The following is a 24,302-nucleotide window of genomic DNA, read 5'->3' as shown; positions in this document are numbered from 1 at the left end:
GTGAGGAGCAGGTGGTACTCAAAGTATAGCTGCTGTTTCATGGATTTATTAGTTAAAAAATAAAATAAAAGTAGTATGAAACCAACTGCGATCACTAGAAACCACAGGGCGTCTGTCATGTTACTTTAATAGGGAGAACAGATCTGTACATTTTCTTTTTATTTATTTAATTATTCATTGATTACTAAACTGTAGGCGGATTTTCACCCCCCTTCCTTTGCACAGAAGCACTACCACCAGACTTTTTGACAGTACTGTTCTTCTGCAAAAGATGAGTAATTCTAATGCACAGTACTGAGACGGAATCTAAAGTTTTTACAAAGCCCATAACAAACCAGATAGATACGAGCAAGTTTATTACATATACATCATCTGCACATCCACACAGAACAGCATCTACACATACAGGAAGAATTTGCACAAGAGGTATACAAGTCCATAATACCTCTCAATCTCTTAACACAAGAAATCTGGACAAAGCCTGAAATAATGGTGGACAAAGGGCCAAAAACAGGGACCGATTTTAAATGTGCTTATAAACTTAGAAAGCTGCTAGAATAACAGGATTTGTGGTGTTATGCATTTTTCTGAAGTAACTAAAGTGTGAAACTCAAATATATATCATGATTTGTTCATTCAGTCCTTTGTAATTTGCCAGAAAACCACATAATGTATGAGGAACAGACCAAATATTTGAGGCAAAAATCTAGACATTCTGTGAAAATCTGTACAGTTGAGAGGTACGAGTCCATTAGCTAAGAAGAGTTTACATACACATTTTTGAGAAGAAATCACATGCACAAGGAACTGTTTTTAGAGATACATGTAAAAAAGCAGTGGCAGTGAAAGTCATGAGCGGTCAATGCATGGCATTAGGATACACAGAATATATGGATCACATCAGTGAAGAAGTATTCATTGATCAGGGAAAAGAGGACACTAGCCTAGTGAGACACTAGCCTAGTCAACAAGAAGGATTAATATGTAAATAAAGTCTGAAAGATTATCTGTCTCATATCTACTTTTTTCATGTAATGAACTATTTATGTTGCACATCTACTCACAATTTTATGAAAAAAAAAGTATTAATTATTTATTTATTTACATTTGTTTACCAGGATGGTCCACTTGCCAAAAAGTGCCCAATTTCAGTGGAGGTCTGGGGAGAAAAGCTCCACATACAAAAGAAATTTAAATACAGTCATGTTTTCTACATGCATAGAGAGATAATAACTTAAAAAAGCAGACATAATCTTATCATAAATTTCTAGCTAGAATAACAAAGGCAGTAAACATTATATACAAAATATACAAAGTACAATATATCATCTGCTTTGGATACTGTAGAATGAAGACAGCAAGAGATAGTTGCATAACTGTTAAGCAGAGGGGAGAAAAAAGTTAGTGAGTTCAGGTAGGGGAAGATGCTCTGTAGTCGTAACCACATGTACATTGCCATAGGTTTAAGAGATGCTGTTTTAGAGAGTTTTTGAAGGATATGTGAGTAAAAATAGTTGATATAGAGCTGGGTAGGGAATTCTAAGTTTTAGCAATGGTACATGAGTAGAGAGATTGACCAACTGCTAGACTGGGTATTTGCACTTTTAGAAGGAATTGATTTTCAGATCTGAGTTGCTGGGAGGGCTTATGGAGAGTAAACAGGGAGATGAGGGATGGGCAGTTGGAAGGTTTGGTAATAATATTGTGAGCTGTGGTTAACTGCAAGTAGGTTAGGTGATGGGGAAGTTCAAGCCATTTTAATTTGCGTAGGGAGATGCAGTGATGGGAGGAGTACGTTTCGTTGGTAGCGAACCTGGCAACCTTGTTATAACAGGACTCTATCTTGGATTTTAAGGAGCTTTGAATGTTAGTGAACAAATGGGCACCGTATGAAAGTGAAGGAAGCAAATAGGATAGTGCAAAGGTTTGTCTAGCGGTGGGTGTGAGGTACAATTTATACGTATAGATGGTGCCTAGTTTCTGATGTTTTTGTTTTTATGCAGTTTTGGTTGTGTAGATCGAAGGTTAAGTGTTTGTCTATTATAACTCCTAGAAGTTTAGTTTGTGATACTGCTCTAACGCAGGTTTTGTTTTGTGAATAGATATTAAAATCTGCTCTCTTTAGGGGGGTTGATTTTTTGATGGTGAATAGAAGCAGGTTAGTTTTGCTGGGGTTAAGGGCTAGATGGTTGTTTATTCATCCATTCCTCAGTGACTGAGAAAGCATGTTAGGTCCTAGCTAGGAGTTCATCAGCAATGCAGATAATGGTTGAGTCATCTGAGTACTGTATTAGAGGATTTAGGGAGAGGGTGAAGTGGAAATCATTAATGAATATGCTAAAAAGGAGAGGTCCCATTATGGATCCTTGAGGAACTCCTGTGTGTATATTGTGGAATGGTGAGAAAGAGTGGAGCCATTTAGTGGCTTGCTGTTAGTTAGATAATATGAAAACCAGTTACGAGTAGGGGGTGACATGCCCAGATTGGATAGCTTTGCCAGGAATAAGGTGTGGGATATGGTATTGAAGGCTTTGGAGAGGTCCAGAAAGAGAGAGGAGGCAATTTCTCCGGTGTCCCTTGTTGGGTCACAATGTCCATGAATGGTAGGAGTGCAGTGGTGGTAATGTGATATGGGCAGAATCCATGTTGGGATGGGAATAATATCTTATTTTCTGTTATGAAATTTAGGAGCTGAGCATATATGCATTTCTCCATGATTTTGGGTAGTGGGGAGAGTATTGCAATTGGCAGGGAACTGGTGATATCTATGTTAGGGCCACCTTTGTGAAATGGAAGTATGTAGCCTTTTTTCCAGATTACAGGTTGTGAAGGCTGCCAGCCTAGCCAGGTAGAATTTTGCAGATAATTCTGTCTTTGTAAATATGAAAGTAAACTACAGGCTTGTTGTTTTAAATGTAAAGAAATAGTGTTACATGTGGATCTGGGAAAAATGTGAAAGCAGCGCACTCTACTGACCAAAGTAAAATGTGGTGACCCTTTCATGTAGACTGTGGTGCCGAAGAGTCTAGATGAAGAAATTCTTGCTATTGTTTTAACCAAGAGTTAAATTGCTAGATTTAAACATGCAAATGTATTTTTATTGCTCTGTTTCTTGACCAGTTGCAAGATAACAAAAGGAGATGTTAAGAATGTAAATGCAGTTTCTGTTAGCCTGGGAACCCAGGGAAGTGTGAAGAATGATGTAACGTGTAGCCCAGGAAAGTGTGAATCAGAACTGCAATTTCAATTTAAACCGAGAGAACCAGAGAGGAATAAGCATTTTTGTCTTGACCATCCAACTCATCGGCACTCTGCCTGTTTTCTTATGCAAGTTATCTTAGACTTGTATTTTCTTTTGGAAATAGCTAGGAACTAGAAAGATTAGACCAAGTGTTTTTTTCTGTGATGTCAGAACTGTACTACTGAACTATTTTAAGTATTTCTTTGTGATCTCTGAACTCTTGACTAGCACCGTGTAGTAAGAAGTATTGTCTTGTGTTTTTATTATTTATTATTAAATATTTTAAAACCTTTCAATTGTGACTGTTTTGTGTAGAGATAATTTAAGCTCTAGAGTACATTGCATAATTATAGTGATTACTGACCAAGTCACTCCAAATAAGCCTTGACTGTTTAGTCACATTTACCAAGTGGATAATAATATTGCACAGTAATAATTGGACTCCCTTTTAATGGCCTTTGAGTAGCTGATAAATATTAGTGGGTGGTGGCAAGAGGTACTACTGTATAGTCTGGGAAAAAGGGGCAAAGCTTGAGAACCTATGGCAACCTTCCCCAGGAGTGTCTGTGTGGTTGTATAATCTCTTGTCAAAGTGTGTGTGTGTCAGCTACTTGGGTGGGGACACGAAACATTGGTTGGACAGAGAGGGTGCAGGAGGTTTTAGCTTTCCCACTAGGCTGAGATCTGAACCCTATAGCTGTGCCAGTCAGGAGTCTTATTGGGGACCTGGAGATCGAGGGAGCGACCAGCCCCAGACTGACTGTGATCTCTGTGTGCTCTTAAGGGAAATTGCACTTTACTGTGTGTATTTGTTATCCTTTCCTTCATATATGAGATGCCCTCTCTGGTGCTAGTGGTGAGAATTGAGTCTGCTTGATTGCTGGGCCAGGGCACGGGCGTGTCACAGGTACATGAGACTCTTGGAGGAATCTGTTGTTTAATATGCCAATAGGGTAGGCTATAGATTTGGCAGACCTTTGTAAGTAATCTGGAGGTAATAATAATAAGTAATACTTCATAAATTAATAATAAGTAATACTTGAATGTAGCTAAGGTGTATGATGGAAAGCATAGAAATTGCAGTTTTTGGTGTAAATGTGCTCTAGTTTTGTGATCTATGTTCTGTTACTAACACTGTAGCTATGTTTATAATCCTTTGTAATAAAATCACTGGTTCTTGAGCACTGCAGCGGATTTAATATATGTACACTCAGTATTGTATAAAACAATTTTTTTTTTTTTAACCCTATGATTTTTGAAAGTCCAGTGCTATGATATACAAGACCCTGGGTTGTATTTTGGTTATGGACATATGTATATTGTTGTGAAATAATATTATGTTTATGCACCTGTGCATATCGAAGTAACAGTTGCAGGAAGGCAGCGTTAGAGACAAACTTGTATTGCAATTTTAATGACTGCAGCTCAGACAGGAAACTGTCTGCAGAAATAAAGGGGCTTGCAAACAACACTGTTATGATTGTACTAACGCCATACAAACAACATGCATTTGTCCACAAGTCTAGTTTTTAGTGGTCTGCAAATTCTCCTTCTGTACTATGCCTTCATCAGCCTCAAGAAAGGCTTGTGAACAAGTGTTCAATATTTTCTTCCATAATGGAATCACTGTAGTAGGGAGCCATTCCTTTATTACAGAGAGTGAACTGTTCTGGGACTTGTGGCAGACTGGCTTTTGTGCTGTCTTGAACCAGACCAGGTCATGTTGAGCTTGTCCTTGATATGATTTCAAATCGTTATCATCTTGTACATGCATTCAGATAGTGTCTGGCAAGCACCTTTTGTCCTACCTATTATGTCAAAGTAAACTGTATTGTCATTTAGAGCTACACACATGTAGCCTAAACAAAATTTCATGCATCGGCTCAATTCTTGAGATTACAAAGGAAAGTGAAACAACACATACGAGCAGAGGAATAAACATAACTAACAAATGCAGTACTACTTCAGTACATGCAAGAAAGAGCAGGGACATTTGCCAACACTCGTATACAAAAGAATACCCTCACCTGAGTAAAATTAACTACCCTATCTAAAATAATACAAAATGCAGTACAAATTAAAATGCCCAAGTTATTTGTCTAATATTGCACTTGAGTGAGTTAAATAATGCTGACTATGGATATAATAAATAAATATTGCACTTACTTGGAATATATGTAAGTGTATATTGCACAAATAAATAAAAATTGACATCTGTGTCCAGATCCCTCAGACTAGTGCCAGAGTTCAGAAGTCTAATTACTGCAGAGTAGAAACTGTTACTGAATCTTGTAGTCCTGCAGCGGATGTTGATATCTTTTGCCAGATGCTTAAACAGTCCTTGCGCTGGATGCGTGTTGTCCTGTATTATTTTAGTGGCCTTTTGGATGCTTCTTACAGAATAAAGATGTTATATCGATGGAAGACTGGAGCATGGTACCTTCTCTGCAACCCTCACCACTCTTTGTAGTGCCTTCCTTTCTGTAACAGTGAATAGACCAAACCACATTGTGAAATTGCAGGTGAAGATGCTCTTTATTGCACCTGTATAGAATTTGGAGAGAATGTGTGGAGGAAGCTTAGCTTTTTCAGCCCTTTTAAAAAGTGGAGGTGTTGGTGCGCTTTCTTTATTAGTTGACTGGTGTTTCTCGACCAAGAGAAATCCCCTGATATATGTACACCCAGCAATTTCATACTCTTAAGCCTCTCCACACTCTCACCCTTGATCCTATGCACTGAGTAGTTTGTTCTCCTTTTCCTGAAATCGATAATAACCTCTTTGGTTTTGCTTACATTCAGGTCAAGGTTGTTCCCCTCGCACCAACTGATCAGAGATGCCACCTCCTCTGTGTACGCCCTTTCATCCTCTTTTGTGATGAACCCCACGGCTGTGGTGTCATCAGCAAACTTGATGATATGGTTGGACTTGTGTTTAGCATAGCAGTTGTGGGTCAAGATGGCGAATAACAGTGAACTAAGGACACATCCCCGTGGAACTCCAGTGTTAATTGTGATGCACTTTGATGTGTTCGTACCCGAACGCACCCTCTGTGGTCTCTCAATCAGAAAGTCCAGGATCAAATTACAGAGATGTTCACTGATTCTCAAATGTGCCAGTTTTTTGTCAGTTGCATTGGTGCCACCGTATTAAATGCAGAGCTGAAGTCTATGAACAGCATCCTCACATAGTTATCTTTGCCCCCTAAATGCTCAAGGGAGATGTGTAGTGCTACAAATATGCATCAGCTGTGGATCAATTAGCTCTGTACACAAATTGCAGAGGGTCAAAATCAGGAGGTAGGCATGATGGAAGATGCTTTTTGATCAGCCAGTCAAACCATTTCATAACAGTAGATGTTGGAGCGACTTGTCTGTAGTCATTAGAGCTGGATGGATTTGTTTCTTGGGTAGTGGGATGATGCTAGTTTCCTTGTAGCATGAGAGTACTTTTGCCATGGCAAGAGAGGTGTTAAATATTTCCTTGAGCACTGTGCATAGTTGATCAGCACAGCCTTTTAACACTTTGCCCAGTATGTTGTCTGGGCTAGCAGCCTTCCTGGGGTTCACTCCCCTTAGCTCTCTTCTTACCTCCTCTGTGCTGAGGCTGAGTATTGCATCCTTCTTATCAGTGGGTAGGTTTAGTGCCAGCCTGTTATCTCTTTCCTGAAATCTACCAAAGAAGATGATGTTCAAACTGTCCAGGAATTTGATGCTGTCCTCAGACTGTGCTGACCTGATGTTGTAGTCTTTCATCTCCTGTATGGCTTGCCATAGTCTCCTTGCATCCTTCATGTCTTCCAAGTGGCTCAGAACCTTTCTGCCATGCTCCCTCTTAGCCTCATTTATACCCCTTCTCAGATTATCTCTTGCTACACTTAGGGCTGCTTTGTCTCTTTAGCTCTGTAAGCTGCATTTCTCTCCTTTAGAAGCTCATATACCTTAAGGGTGAGTCATGGCTTCTGGTTAGCTCTAATAGTGATACTCTTAGTATTTGTTACCCCCATCGACACAGTTTGAAATGTAGTCCATCATTACCTCAGTGTATTCATCAATGTTCAGATGCTAATCTACTGTGACTCCCTCCTTGAAAAATATCCCAGCTGGTTCTTTCCAAGCAGCCTTGGAGGACCTCCATAACCCCCTTGGAACATAACCCTGATTTGTTTCTTCATGGGTTTGTCTCTAACCAGTGCCGGTTTATAAGCTGGTGACTGCAAGATGGTATAATGGTCAGAGTTTCCCATTTATGGAATTTGCACTGCCTTATAAGCTTTCTTTAAGTTTATGTAGACCTTAGGTTGGTTTGAGACTCTCTTGGTAGTATCTTGGTGTTCTAACATCTGAGTACGCACATTAGGTGTTTTAGCAAATCCAAGTGTGACTGGAGCCATCTGTCTATAGTTTATGATCTGTATCTACTCTGAATTCTCTTCTGTATTGGTAGAGTTGATGCTTTAGGCATTCCCAAACTATTCTCAGACATTCTTTCTCCACAACTACAAACGATTTCCCCCTTTGACTCGGGTAATCGCTTGTCTCACTCCAACATGGGCGAGGAAGTGATTTCTAAAATCTAACACATTGAAAAGTCCCACGGGGGCAGATAAATACTATTTAAATACTGATGTTCCCTTTTCTTGAGGTTATGTAATCTGAGAGTTGGTATTTATAAGTACAGAAATGTGGATGGTGTGAAGCTTCTAACAAATAAGTTTTGTGTAACTAGTAGCTTTGTGATTTTATACACTACCCTAATAAGCTGCAGAGTCCCACTATGAATTACTGTCAGCCTTTAGCCTCAAATTAATAAGCCACAGGCAACAAATCCAAAGCAAACTTTAATGTGCTCTAGCACTTCATTCAAAGACCTTAGCCAAATCCAAGAAAACTTTTAATACAAATTCGGCAAAACAATTATCCAGTTAAATAAAATACTTCCAATTTACTTCACAATTCTGACTTATAGGTACTAAAGTATTGTATTTCAAAATAAAAAAAACAGATTCTGTAAAAAGATGTACTTTAAATGAATACCCATCTACTATTTTAAGATCCACATGTTCCAAAATGCTGCCTCGTAGCAATGACCCATCACCATTATGTTTTTCTTTAAATTTAAAGCCAGCATTTTATCCTCTCTTTAATTTTTAATGTCCCTAATGTGCTCTAATAGTCTCACTTTAAATGTTCTTTTTGATTCACCAATATAGAAGAAATTGCATGGACATTTCAAAGCATATATAACCCCAGTGCTATTACAGGAAAATAGTCCCTTAAGCACAAACCTAATATCATTAATAAACTTGAAAAAACATTCCACATTATGACAAATCATACAGTTGTTAAATTACCTTTAACTAACATAACTTTAAAATTTCCCCCATGCCTATATGACATACAAAGAGACTTGTCCAGTATTTTATACAAATTTTTATCTCTGAGCAAAATATTCCAATAATATTTCAACAAAACATAGATTTTTTTTTTTACTTATAGCATTATACGTCGTAACAAAATACATCTGTTCTTTCTTGCTCAAAACATTGCTAGCACAAATTTTGATAGTGCAAGTAACCTTCACTGGTTTTTGCAACACTGATGGTTATAACACCTTTCAAAAAGCTTCATCTACAATCTCTGATCTATACCCCCTATTCAAAAACATATTATCAGATCTATCTAACTTATTAAAAAAAAATCTATATCATCACTAGAAATTGTGGATAACCTTAGAAATTCCCCATAGGGTAGCCTCAAATGTTTTCTAGGATGCTCATGCCCATGTGCAGCTTTATTGTGATAGGTCATAGAAATGTGTGATCCTCTTGTGTGACACTTGTTTCCACACATACATGTGCATACACACAGCTCTGATTATTCGTGTACATGTGCCTTTTTTCACTCGCACCAAGACATTATCTAACCTAATACGTTTCCCTTCTCACCTCCTGTGCCTCTTAGGTGGGCCCCGTGACTTCATGTATTCTGCCATAGCTTTAGTACATTTAGCTCTACTTCTGCCATCATTTCAGCTTTGTTTACTACTCCTAGCTAGCTATTTTATTGTAGAAGGATAAATCCCTATTAATCAGGCAAACCAAGTTAGACCAGCAGCTTAGGTATCTTCTGGAGCTGGCAAAGTAAGGGGGGGTGAGTGAAAGGGGGGGCATGCCTGTGATCACACAAGGTGCACCAATGTCTCTAGCGGAAACTGGAGAAACCTGCATGGAATGCTTTATGGAATTGAGTAATCTATTGACATACTCAGCCTGTCCTCCTTTTAAGAGTGTTTTGTTTTCAACTCTTGCCACAAAGAGAGCAGATGGAAAGAGCTACTTCCTGGAGGAGAAAATCATAAGTGTGATGGTTAAAGTGCAGATAGGGCCCCTCCACAAAAAAAAAAAAAATAAAATCACTACTTCTAATTCCTTAGAAACATACATCATCCTTCTCGCTGTACAGTTTTATTGCATGTTGATAAGAAGGAATTCCCACATACCTGCTATCTTCTGAAAAATCGGGCTTGTGACTTCTCAGGTATATCAAAAGCTGCTGAACTCGCAAAAATACTAATGCTTCTATTGTTAACTGCTTTGTTTTGATACACTTGGATTAACCTTGGTATCAGTTACTCACCGTACAACTCGCTGCTATGCACTGTCTCTGGACTCTTTAACTCTCTCAACACTGTATTCACTGTTTATGAGGGCTTGTAAGACAGACAACAAAAGTGACTTGTTAAAAGTACGTTTCACTGCCCGTTAGTTCTTCTTTATTGGGACTAAAAAATCCTGGCATCGCCATATCACCTCATCTTTCATATTTTATAGGTAATTTTTAATTTATGTATGTTTTTATTGATTGACAGATGGATTGCACTGACTTGATTGGCACCCCAATATTTTAGTCCCACTGCGCCAGAATGATCATTTCCCCTGTGCTCCTTTGAAGTAAAGTTGGAAAGATACCTAAATTCTTCTACCATAATTTACCCATGTTGTCATCTACTCCCTGAGATGCAGAGTACTTCCATTCCCTGCAGTGGTAAGATTTTAAGAATTGCAGTATGTGAGGTTATGTAGGTCCTCTCTCATTAAATCTCTGACATAAAATAATAGCCAGACATAAGACAGAATATCTACAAAGAAACAGATTCCCAGGAGATACTAAACTACCTGTGTGACCCTGTGAAATGGGCACGTGAACAAGAAGAGGTAAGATTACCCACTTTTGCACATTCTACTAATTTGCCAGTTCTGAACAGGTTCATGAAAGCACTGGGTTTTGCTCTCATTTTTACTTCTCAGTATATCCAAGCACAACAAGCAAGGTTTGGGGAAAGGTCAGCTACTTATCTCTGGCACACAAAGCTTCTAATAACCATTCATTTTTTGTTTTGTTTTTTTACTTGGGTAACTGCTGCCTCATTTTTAACAATTCCTTGAACTTAATGAAGGACACAGTAAAAATATTCCTTGCAACCTTCACATTTTTCTCTTAATAAATGTTATCTTTGTTTTAAGCATACCCCTTATAAGAGACTGGTAGTGCAACAAATCCAGCAGGATGCTGTACTGTTAGCATAACCTAGCTCTTATATGCACTTACTAATAAGTTAACAATCTAAGCAAATTACATTTTCCATGTGAGTTAGACCTGGCCAGTCAGTCCTTCCTGTAGCTAGCACAGAGTAGCACAAGGCTTGTGGAGTTAGCTAATGTAATTGTCAATGTTTTCCTTACTTGTACAGTTCTGCCGGTACTTTGTATTCTAAACATCCACAGTAAAATCATTTTCTGTTAATTTTTGAGCACCGTTTAAAAAGAATAACTTGCATGTAACGTGGGATGGGGGGGCTGGCTCTGATGCAGCAAGCATCAAGAATCTGCTTATCTCCTGTGAAGAGCTGAAGGAGATGAGGGCTTCCCCATTACCCCCAAGCTTCATGCTGAGCTGGCCACCTCGAGCCTGCCTAAAATTGTAATTGTTGTTCAACTGTTCATGTTAAATGAATACAAATGCTAGACTTATCAAACGTCTCCATGAATCATTATGAATGCAAAATGGGTAAATTAACTTTTGCCTAAACTGTCTTTTAAAGAAGCAAAAGCTTATCAATTAAAATGGAACACTTTTACAAGCTGATGTTGCTTTATCTTGATTCATTATAGCTAACTTGTAAATTGTCTGAATTTAAAAAGGGAGATTACTTTTAAAAATAAGTTTGACAGACAGATAAGTTGTGTATTGTATAAGTTAATAACTGTCACTAGATGACAGCATGTAAATGAGTTTTTTTGCTTGCTAATCTACATTTTTTGAAAATGAATTTGTAGTCCATTTCATCGGATAACATTAGTGTACTGCAGTACATTGCTCAGTAGCATACCTCTCAAACTCTTGGAGTAAGAAATCTGGACAGAGCCATAAATAATGGGGGGACAAAGAGTCCACAATTTTTACATAATGATCTTATTAAACTTAAGAAGTTGCTACAATAACAGGTTTTGTTTTAGCATTCATTTTCTGAAGGGTATGAAGTCTGAATCTCAAATGCTGATTTGCCAGAAAGCCAACATTTTATAAGAAAAAGACTGGAAATCTGGGGCGAAAATCTTTAAAATTAAGAGGGATGCTGTGTAGCACTGCAAGTGAACTGCTATGTGCTGTTCACTGCTAAGAAATGGAGTGAGTTGTATTTTTTGCTAACTGACTAAGTTTAATTAAGCTTGTTTCAGTACTTATGAATGAGTTCCCCCTAGGCAATCTTACAAGGTACCCAAACCACCCCAAGTGATTCCTGTCAGCTCAAAGGAACAGTGGCTGCACTCCTATATCCTTTTGTATCCCAAAGCTCCTCTCTTTGTCATGTTGAGTCAACCGATTTGCCCTTTGCAAAAGCCTTATTTCAGCACCTCATCTATGATTTTTATCCTTTCAGGAAGCAGAAAAAGCTCATGGCATGGTTAAGGAGGAACACAACTGACCAGTAAGATGAGAGCTTTATGCTGTTACCCCATCCTCACTTTACTGCCATAATGCAGTACACTGCCTGCATTCATGCCCTAGTCAGTTTGACAGTCCATCACTCATGAGACCCCGTGTTACTTGAATTAGTGTCTCCTCTTCTCATTTTTTGAAAGCAGTTGACTGTCTCTTTTGCAGGAAAAAGCCATGACCTCTGGTTTGGAGATGCTGATTTTCATCCTAACTCTTCCACATTCAGCAGTACATCACTTTTGAGCATGCTACGAATCACAGTGACTTGAGGCTAAGAGGACATCCTAACTCTTCCACATTCAGCAGTACATCACTCCTGAACATGCTGCGGATCACAGTGACTTGAAGCTAAGAGGACTAGATTTTTTGTAGAAAAAAACAGAAGAGCTGCAGTGGCCGTGACTTCAGACTGGATAGTCTCCAGACCTTAGCTGCATGAAAATCAGAAATAGGAAGCAAATTCTGATGCAGTTTTGCTGTAATCCTGAGACAGCCTTGGCCATATTTATCTTAACTCTGAACAGGTGGGCACAGTTGTTGTTTGTCATATACATGGGCTAAATAACATGCAGTGTTAGCCTCGGACCTCGTACTACTGTTTCATGTTCAACAAGATATTTCCATGTGCATGGCTGTATGCCTTCTTCAGGTTCACAAACATCTCATGACCCCCTCCATTATCTCTGCAAGGATGGATTGTTATCATTGTTTACTTACCAGGACAGAGTTTGCAGTAAGCCTGTTGAATCAAGAGACTGGACAGTTGGATGAGGAACCCTTCTGGCAACCTGGTGTGTAGGCTTTCCCTGGAAAGCTGAAGAGTGGGACCCCCCCCCCATGAATTAGAACACATGGTCCCATCTTCAAAAAGGGAAATAACACAATTGGCCTTTTTTGAAATCCACAGATTCTTTTTTAGCCTTCTGCACATCATTGAAAAGTCACTGACAAGGTACTTGTGCCAGTTATGATTTAAAATATTCTGATGCAGAGAAACATTGCTTGCTCAGCAAAAAGTTTGCTACAACTGACTTTTATACTCTGGCAATTAGTTTACTTCTGCATTATTTTAATGAACAGGATTTTTTTTTCAATGGGTATTTTAGTTTACTTCTGCATTATTTTAATGAACAGGATTTTTTTTTCAATGGGTATTAACGCCCACCTTTAATTCCTGCTGCAGTCCACACTGTAGATGCCCAGTGTTCTGTGTCCTAAGGCTTTTTTGTACATTGTCCCTTTTTTCTGAGTACACACACTCTCATTATGATAAAACTTTTACAACATTGTTATTAACCTATTTTGGAGTAAGACAAACTATAAGAAAATAGAAATGCTATAACAGAAGTTTAAACTGAATTTCAAAGATCATGGCAAAGGAAGACACCTTACTGCCCCATTAAATGTGTGGCAGGAATTGTGGTAAGTTTTGGGAAGCCTTGTAAGAATCTTAAGAATATTCTAAATGATAAGTTGTCTGCTTATTGGAGAACACGGTTTCATTTTGCAAGCTTAGAGATTAATGTCTCATTTAGCAGGATGCATTTAATCTATGAGTAGTGTATTTGCAAGTATTGTATAGTGGTAGTTAGACCTTTAGAGTTTGTTAATTTAAAATGTGCATTTTGCATATTGTAGTGGAGTTCTATATGATGATATGTTGCACATATTCAAAGACAAGAAAAAAGGTGGTTTGTCTAGTCCTGTTGCAGTTCTGTCAGTAGAAATAAGACTCTGCAAGCTTCAGCATAACCTTTAGTTTATTTCTTTTTTTTATGTGTAATGTAGGTCTGCATGTTTGGTACCAAAACATGTCACTAGATAAATGTATTATTAAGATCCAGACTGGCTTCTTTAAACCAGTCGTTTGTAGGAACAGTTTGTTCCATTGTGTTGCTGCTTGAGTATTTTATACAAAATTCTTAGCTGTGAAGAATGGGGAGAGGTTGGAATAGCAGATTGCTAGACTGTCTGTGTAGAAAAACAAAAGTATGTCCTTTAGGGTAGGTTAAATTATTTGAATTAATGAAACTGCAATCAGTAAGATTCCCCAAAAAGAGCATTAAGGGATTTTTGTTTGTACTGGTACTGGTGTTGAGAGAATTATGAGAACATTGTAGACATCCATCTTCATGTACGGATTTATTGACATTGATTACTGTAAAGTCCGACTTGGTAAGGGCCCATTTTCAGTGGAGAAAAGCTACAAAGTATTACAAAACATTTTAAGAATAATAATTTTATATATGCAAAAAACAAATACAATGTAAATAATTATATCAAATTAGATGTAATCTGAAAAGATTTTTAAGTGTAGATAAGTTTTATATGGCAATGATTTATTAGTTAGAGAAAATTTAGCCAGTTTATAGGGAAATAAAACTGTGTTAAGCCCTTCTACTGTTTCCTGTCTTCTGGAGTTCCATTGAGGTGTGGATAACTGTTTTCTAAGCTACAATTGCACCTTTTTCTCCTTCATTGTGGTTTATCAGCAGAAGGAAAGGTACATTGGGTAATGTCGATAATATTGAATTATCCACTTTACCTCTCTTGTTGTTTTGATTTAATGCTTTCTTTTAAGACTTTTCTTCAAGTAAGTCATTACTCGAACATATGTATTTCTACATTTTGATAGTAAACATATATATGTGTGTGTGTCTATATATATATATATATATATATATATATATATATATATATATATATATAAAATGTATATATTTAAATATATTTGCATGTATTTAATTAGACAGGCTACTAATTAGCACTGCATAATACCAAATTGTAACTGCCATTTATTTGTATTGAATTGTAGTTTCTTTTAAAATCCTTTGCCTGTTGTCCAGGCTTTTTTTTTGCATCAGCTAAAGTGAGTTTGATTAACATAGTAAGTTAGCAGTGTCACCTCACAATTAGAGGTTCTGTGGTTTGTGTCACATCTGAAGTACCTTCAGTGTGGAGTTTACATGACATTCCTATGCCTGTGTGGATTTTCTGGGGGATAGTCCAGTCCCCCATTCCAGTATTAGTAGCTGCATACTCCAGTTTTGTAAAGTGCACAGGTGAGTCCCATTTGGACTGAACTTTAATGCTGAAATCTCATGTAGAACCCATTTTTGTTTGCATGAACTTCTGTGACTATACTGTTAGGGATATTTCCTGTTTGCTTTTAGAGAACTCTTAACAGAAATGTATGTTTTATCCTCTGCTTTTACTTATTCGTGATCTTCCCACGTATTCCTGCTTTCTTTAATTTGAAACAGAAAGTATATATTTTCATAACATCTTGTTATATTTAAACTTCTTGTACCTGAAGCTGAATGTCCCAGAGAGTTCTAAAAGTGATGTGATTTTATTTTAAAGTGTTTATGATTCTCCGAACGCAGCTTGTGTCATCTGAATGTGAACCATACTATTTGTTGTGATGGGGATGCTTTCTACCAGTACTTAAATGAATAGGAAATGTGGATGGAAACTATTTTCTAGTCACAGCATAAGTGTGACATCACAGTGCACACAAGACTATAGCTTCTTTCATGTTCGATTTTTCAAACTCCAGTGCCTTACAGGTAAGGGGTCTGTCATTCAGTTATATAGATGTGATCTGATTGCACAACCAGTACAGTGAGCTGATATCACCACTCTCCTTCCTTGAGAGAGAAGCACGTTTACTTAGGAACTCGGACATTACACATTTGCATTAGATTACAGTTTGTCAGCAAGCTTGTTTCTTTTATACACAAATACAACTTGAGTTCTATATTTATGCAGATATGAAAAATACATTTTGTGCCTTTGGTCAATGTATGCCAGTTATGAAACATTAAGCAGGAAACTTCACATTTTGTCCTTTAAACACATGGAATTGCTACTGTATTTGTACTTGAGTATTTAAGCATTAATAAATTTAACTTGTCTTTAATAGCATTTTTTAAAATAGTCGTTTGGCTACTTATTTGCCTTTAGAATGGTCACTTATCTGACTATCATACTTATAAGCCTCATTTCTTGTCCATTCTAAGATATTTGGGGAGACTGGGGGAGTCTGCAAAAGGAAACTGGTTAGACTGTGAACATAAGAATTTGGTTCTATAGACTGGTCTATCCTGTTTGACACGATTCAGTCTAGTTTATGTCCATTTCAGGTGATTATTAGAACTTCTTTTAGTTACTTCAATACTAGTGTGAGTGATTGCTAAAGCATCTCTTTCAGGTACATCCTAACTAATCCTATCCTTTGGTTTAGTTCATCTTCTCTTGTAATTTCTCTTCTCTTTCATTTTTTGAATAATGACAAATCTATTTAAATGCAAATGCTTACTTGGTAAGGAGCCTTTGTCTGTTTTGCTCAGACATCTGCCACCTCTGTTGCCTTTCTGGTTTGAACAGGCTAGGTGGGGCCTAGATGTGCCTTCTGCTTTCCCTTACTACATCCCCATCATTTGTTTGGCTCACATATGAACAGAGCAGACCATTCCCCTTGAACATCTGTTATTTCTCATTTTCTTCACCTTCTAGCTTGAGACAAACTGCTTGGCCTGGTTACAAAACTGATAAGAATATTGGTAGAATACCTTTTGTCATAAAATTACTTATAAGTAGATATGACTCTTTAGTCATTATCTTTGACTGTTTTGTACACAATAACATATGACCTTAGTTTTGCTCTTAGCATAAAAACATTGACTTGGATTTGTCTACTCAACATTACTTGCACTGCACTGAAAACAAGGTAGTGCTGTGTGGAATTGATCTGGACATTAAAGTCATAAGACAATTCTTAGCTAACATAATTCACATATCCTTCTATACTGTTCTCTCTGCAGCAATATTTAATTGAGGGTAGTAAATGCTAGATGTAGGACAGATAAGCTCATACTATTTAGTGAAGGTTTGGAATTCCATGGATGCAAATAGAGTTCCATTGCCTGTATTCGTTTTATGGGTTTCCAGACTTTCAGAACATTGCCTGGACCCGAGTTATCACTTATTGATTAGTAACCATGGGTAAGAGGGTTGTTTCATTGCTGTTCTTATAGTAGCAGTCTGCTAACATTAAGTAATTCCCCACTGTATTTTCAGAGGTCAGCTCTGATTTACTGCCGTGACCTTTTTGGTAATCTGTTTATTAATACATACATACAGTTTGTTAATTGGAGTAAGCGCTGATTCCACTGGACCAATTTCAGTCTCTGCCCAGAATATGAACACCCATCAAGTGGAAAAAATAAAAATAATTTATACTATAAAAGAGCACATTAAAACAAAGGAGTAGTTAATATACAGTAGAAAAAAATGATTTAAGAAGGTAGTCAACCATACCTCTCAACAGTCCAGATTTTCTCTTCATATTTTTAGTCTGTCCTGCATAAAATCTGTTGGTTTCTATCCAATTACAGAGTATTGAAGCAACTAAATAATGATGTACATTTGAGTTTCATACTTAATATCCTTCAGAAGAATGCATGTTAATAAAAATCCTGTTCTAGCAAATTTTTAAGTTTATAAGAACAATATTTAAAAGCTGTTCCTATTTTTAGGCCTTTATCCTCTCTAATCTTAGGCTTTGTCCAAATTTCTTGTGTTAAGAAGTTGAGAGATATGTAGTCAATAATACACTATGTACATCAGCTGGAGAAGTGACATGCTAGGAGTTACAGAAGAGATGCTATAGTGAAAATGATGTGCAGAATGTGTCAGAGATTAGAGAGACTAGGTTATGTAACCTAAAGTAGTGCATTTACAAGCAGCTTGTGCTGTGTAATTTTCTTTAAGTTGTGCCTGAAAGGAGTAGTTAGGTCTTTAGGATCTATGGGAAGATCCCTCCAGAGCTTGGGTCCATGGGTACAAAATAAGTGGTTAGATCAATGAAGTGTAGGTTTTATGTGCTTGCATGAGAGGCCCTGAGTAGCTATGAGCTCCAAGGTTATATATAAGAGGCTGTCTGAGTAAGCTAGAGGAAGGAGAAGGGCAGGAGTATTTTCAGGAGCTGGAAAAGTTGGGAGCCAAGAAGCAGATTGACTTGTTGCTGAACCAGCAGCTAGTTGCCTTCGGCTAGTCTAAGACAATGGTGTTTGTACTTTAGTGAAAGGGTAATGAAGTGGTAGGTGGAGTTGGAGTTTTTGTTTGGATGGTGGTCGAGTTTCTTTTGGAGGCAAATGTTGCAAGAGGTAGGCAGTATTCAAGTTGGGCTAGAAGAATCCCTTTACCAATAGCATTTCTTACTGGATGGCAGAGGAAAGAGAGAGAAATTTTTGTCCCAGAAGAGTAGGGAGTTCATCTTTTTCTGGCTTTTTTTGAGATGATGTTAGAAGTTATGCGAAGAATCAAGCCAGACATCTAGGTATTTGAAGGTGGTAACCTGCTCAGTGGTATTGTTAAGGTGGTCAAGATTAAGAAGTGATTTGGGTTTCTTTTGCCTTTTAGTGGAGGTTATGAAGAGCATAGTTTTAGGTTTTGAAAAGTTAATTTTTTTCTTTTTGCTATTAAGTCAGATAATGAGGGAGAGGAAATATTTTTGCAGATCACCTTGAACTGAGTGGGTTGTATGGTTAGAGTGGAAGATAATCGTACCATCAGTGAATAGTAAGAATTGAAGTTGGGGAATGTCAAGTTTAAGCTTATTTATAAAAGTGGAGAAATGAAGAGAGGCCTGTATGGAGCCTTGAGAGACTCCTTTAATTAATGGAGTAGTAGCTAATGTACTGCCTAAAATTTACTGAGAAATGTTGGTTGATTAGGCAATTTTGGAACTAAGGAATAGTGTCAGGGCTAATCCCAATTTCAGTGAGGTGGTTAAATAGGATTGGGTGGTCAGTCGGGTCAAAAACTCTGGCAAGATCTGTAAATATTGCTCCAGTAAGAGGGCATTTGTCCATAGCTAAAAAGGGCGTGATCAGTGGGGATCCAAAGTGCAGTGAAAGCATCATGGCTGGACTAGAAACCATTTTGCTTGGAAGTGAGTAGTGGAGTATTGACTTGTGTAGTTTGAGTTTTTCTAAGATTTCTCAAGGATAGTGAGGATGGAGATTTGAGAGAGGTATGGTTTTTGCTGATTTCCATATATTAGGCATATCATTTTCAGTTAAGCAAAGGTTGCATATATGTGGAAGAGGAGTAACAATGTACTTACTACATTGGAATTTGAACCACATGGAGAGGGTGTCTGTACCTGAAGGTGAGTCAAGTTTTAGATTTTCAAAGAGAGTTTTATAATATCTTTGGTTACAATTTTTCTTAAAGTAGAAGATGGGAATATAATGGGAAGGTGAGGGACAAGTGAGTGGGGGAGTGAAGTATGTGAATTGATGGAGGAGAGGGTGGAGAAGTAAGTACTAAAGTCTGAGGATAAGAGAGAGAACAGGGGGAAGCGTGTATCCAATAACCTATATTTTATCATACTGACAGCTGTTAAATCTGAAAAAAACACGGAGACTCAAAATATTAGAAGTAAATTAACAAGCTGTGGAATGCACTCTGCCCTAAGATAATGTGTACACCAAACCTGTAAGTATTTAATTTCCTGCTAACCAAACACTTTTGCTGTAAACAGATATGTAGTTGTGGCATCCCATAGTTAATGGAAAAGTTCACCTTAGAACTGAAAAAAAATCTTAATTTTTTTACACACTATATCTTTGTTTTATGGGCTTTTTACAGGCTTTTTTACACCTAAAAATCACTCTGAGCGCTTCTTATACAGTTTTAATATATATATTTTTTTCACAAATGGCTTCCAGTGGGGCTTAGCTTATCAGTGTGATCTTGTATTTCTTCAACCCTGTCTCTTCCCCATAATCCATTTCAAGTCTGCTTTATATGTGTCATGCGAGATATAAGGAATTAGTGGTGTATTCCCATCCCATTGACATATAATGGGACTAGAGTCAGTCACTGTCATCTAATATACCTTCTTAAACAGATCTGCTTCTTTTTTACTTGGAATGACTGTAATTTATGTTTGTTCCATAGCTTGTTTTACACTATAATGAGTTATACAACTGCAACCAAAAAAAGTAGCTAAATTGCAGGCATTTGTTTAAAGAATCCTCTTATAGTCCAGGTTCATCTGGGGTGGCTTCTGTGTGGAGTCTGCATGTCCTCCCTGAGGTCGCGTGGGTGTCCTTTGGGTGCTCCGGTTTCCTTCTATATCCCAAAGACATGCTACAGTTGGATTGGACACACTAAAGTGGCCCTAGGTGTGTGTGTGTGCCTTCTGTGGAAGGTCAGGTGCTGGGCTGCAACTCGACACTGTAAAACTCCACTGCCAATTGTTCTGTGGATCGTTGTTCCACTGTGGCGACCCCCAAAAGGAAAAGCCGAAAGGAGAAGAGGATCGTTTTATAGTCCAGGTTGAATTGACAGTTTCCACCCCCACACTGTTTCTGAGGTGACAAAACTTGTCACTGCACTTAGAGATCCATACAATTTCATGTGTGATAACCACTACTGGCAAAGAAAGGATTTCAGAATAACTCTGTTCCCCACTGCCTGCAGTGGAAAGATTTTTATTTTTATGTATTATGTATGTATGTATGTTTTACCAGAAAGTTGTAGAAAATGCTTTATTTTTATTTGCTTTATAACTAATGTCATGTTTTTGTTTTCCCTTACTAAGTTAAGTTTCAAAACAAAATATGACCAAATTTCTATTTCTTAGCTTTGGATAATTATTTTTTTCTATCTGTTGTTGTTGTTCTGCTCATATAATGATTTGTTAAAATACAAGAAAACCCCTCTTCTACAAACCTGACTCCTTAATAATAGGCACAGTAAAATGAAGGGACTTGAAAATAATTCTATTCCTCAATCCCTCCAGTGGGAAGATTTTTTTTTTTTTTGGGGGGGGGGTCGCATTTGTTTTTAACTAATGTTATGTTCTTTTTCTACTTGCTATGCTGTTACACAGGTCTACAGATAAATATTACCAACTTTCTATTCCTTACTTTTGGATTACCTTTGCTGCACAGATGTCTTCTAGCATTATGTTCTTCTCTTTTCAGTCTTAAGCGAAACTGATTCCTTGATCATGACACGAGTAGTACTGCTAATGCTCTGAGCTCCGTAAGACTTTGACAATACTCTCTGTACTTTTTCAGGAAACTGAACTCCTGATGGTTACAACCATCAGTGAATTGAAACAAGCATTGACCCATTCCTCTTCCTGTAACTGAACTTGTGATGTGTCTGGCAGTAAGTGCAGAGGAATAAAGTTCTGTTTCCATTGCTAAGAGTACATAGTTTGAATCTTTCTATCTTCATTTTCCTGCTGTGTCACCTTGATCAGGTCACTTAGAATGTATTAATCTAACTGGACTATAAAATGCTTTATATTTGTATACATTTAACTAGAAATAAACTTAACCAGGCAGTGCTTTGTGGCAACTAGGAATTTTGGCTAGACTCCCTAATGGTTTCCGGGACTACATGCTTACTAACTTTCTATGAATCTGCACCGCTTTCCCTTTATTCAGCACATATCACAACTACAAGTACTGTTTCTGTGTTATGCTTCTTCATTCTGTTAGTGACTGGTGACTGTGGGTTTTAGTAGGTTTCCAAAGAAATTCATGGCTTCAGTCTGTTATTAGCTATGGTAACTGTGGGTTTCAATAGGTTTCTAAAGAAATTCATAGCTTTTCACTGCGTATTAATCTTTTCTGTAATGCTTGTTCCCAGTCATAACTGTAATAGTGATGTGAGAACAAAACATTTCCCTTCTGTAGTGTGTTTTCCTACTCCATTCCATTACATTTCTCAGCTCATTTCTTTGCAGTTGACTGTACACAATTACATCAACGATATTCTCATGCTCACTTACTCCTTTACGTTTGTTTGTCATCTGTCTATATTTTGCCCTTTGTGTGGTTTGTCAGTTTACTGTCTGCTTAGTAACCGTCTCTTGTGAAATGATGTTTATAGTTACTTTAGGCATGCTTAATGCTAATAGAGGGGCAGTCTTCTGACCACCCACTAATATGTCTGTCTACCCTGGCAAACTCCAGAATTGTTAGACTAGAAAACAACAGTTGGGTGACCAGCATGAACACAGGCAATGCCAATGAAACTACCACAAATGGCTGACAGGTAATGATGCTCCACTCACAATATATGTTTGCATTTTCCATTGTATAGTGCTAAAAATTACACAGGACAAATTCTAGATTGTCTGCCTATTATCTGTTTTCTCCACAAACTGCATAGTCTTAGGTAGGGAAGGCCTTTGGTCAACTGGAGCCCTAGACAAAAGGGCTCCACAGCACCCTCCCACACCACCCGGTACCATATACCTGGTCTGCCTACACCAGTCAGATTACTAGAAAAGTGCCCCTGCTAGAGCGGCACCGTAACCGGTAGTTGGCCTATGCTTAAGGCCGGCTATGGTCTTTGCAAGCATGGTATGTTGTTAATGCACTTAATATTTTTAAGAGACATTGTAGTGTATTTTATCCAGCCCATTTTCTCCCATTGCTTTTTCCCGGTGTTATCACCTTGGCTCCTGTCTTTCGTAAACTTCAGCCTCATCTTGTCTGCTGTTTCTGTTGTGCTTTTCCAGTTCACTCCACAGGTCAATTGTTTTCCTTTTGTAGCACTGCTCACCGTATTTACATATGTAAAGCATGAATGGAACAATCAATAACCCACGTATAATAATCTGATTAATGAAAAATGAAGTGTTTGGTTTCACTGAGTCAGTGTTTCACTCGCTTTGCTTGGTAGTTTATCCATAGTTTGTCTAACCTGTACACAATGCTGGATTATGTGTCTAGTGGATATGGTACTGAAAATATAACTGGACTGTTTAACATTTCATAGGCAGAGGATTCAAGGCTGAAGTGGAAATAGAAACAGCAGGCCCATTTCTTAGGTAGGTTTGAGTCTGGAGTCACATCCATTGTTGATTTACTTATTTACATTTTTTTATTGGGAAAGTCCGACTGCGAAATAACCCCCTTTTTTAATGGATACGCATGGAGAAAAGCTTCATGGCTATATATACTAAGCTATTACGAAAATGTACTAAACATCTATTAAAAACATTTATATCTTCATAAGAGAGATATCTCACGATTTAAAACAATGAATTAACTGCACTGTGCAATACACATACATTTAAAGTGAGTTTTTTATAAGAAATTAATAGACAGTTTTGGTGGTTGCACTATACAGTACAGATACTTTTATCTAAATGCAAATTGGGAGGTGAGGTGTCACTAGTTGTTAAATGCACGCACACACACACACACACACACACACACACACACACACACACACACACACACACAATCTATTTCTCCATTATAAACACATTAATATTCTTCTATCCATGCAGGCATGTAAAATACATGTGCATATATATATATATATATATATATATATATATATATATATATGTGTGTGTGTGTGTGTGTGTGTGTGTGTGTGTGTGTGTGTATGTATGTATGTATATTCTGAACTTCAAACTAACACTCAAGCTGTATTTTCTAAAGTTGAAACTTGGTTTCTAAAACGATGTCTACTCCTAAATGCAAAAAAGACCAAACTACTTCTCTTTAAACCTACTACCAGATCCCCCACACTTGACTTCTCCATTGTGTCTAATAATGGAACCATTATATCACCTGATTCTACTACCAAATTGCTAGGTGTCACAATTGATAACAATCTCTCCTTCGACCTTCATATCAACAATACCATTAAATCTGTAAACAGGAAACTTGGCTCTCTATATAGAATCAAAACTTTTTTAACCTTCCCAGCAAAAGTGAATCTTGCCCACTCACATCTTATTTCCACACTTCTCTATGCCTCACCTATCTACACCAATCTTAAGAAAAACAATCTCTCTAAACTATCTACCTCCTACAACAACATAGCTAGATTTGTTACTGGAAAACAATTTAGAACCCACCATTGTCAGAATCTGCAACAACTTAACTGGCTCGAACTGACAAATACATTGCTTCTATCCCAACTTATGTTTGTCCAAAGAGCCTTTTACCAACCTCTTAATACACCTGCTCTATCTAACCTCTTAAGCCCCTACTCAAACCTGAACTCT

General features: G+C 37.6%; 1 protein-coding gene across 3 annotated transcripts in view; it reads left to right on the top strand.

Moving 5' to 3' along the window:
• EDA (ectodysplasin A) overlaps positions 1-24,302 on the top strand; it is a 340,203-nt gene that overhangs the window by 886 nt on the left and 315,015 nt on the right. The gene's annotated exons all lie outside the window — the stretch shown is intronic.

The sequence above is a fragment of the Protopterus annectens genome, chromosome 15.part0 (genome assembly GCF_019279795.1).
Source record: "Protopterus annectens isolate FY-2018-M chromosome 15.part0, PAN1.0, whole genome shotgun sequence".
Taxonomy (NCBI): domain Eukaryota; kingdom Metazoa; phylum Chordata; order Ceratodontiformes; family Protopteridae; genus Protopterus; species Protopterus annectens.
The sequence above is the reverse complement of the archived record's forward strand: the minus strand, read 5'-3'. Positions and strand labels throughout refer to the sequence as shown.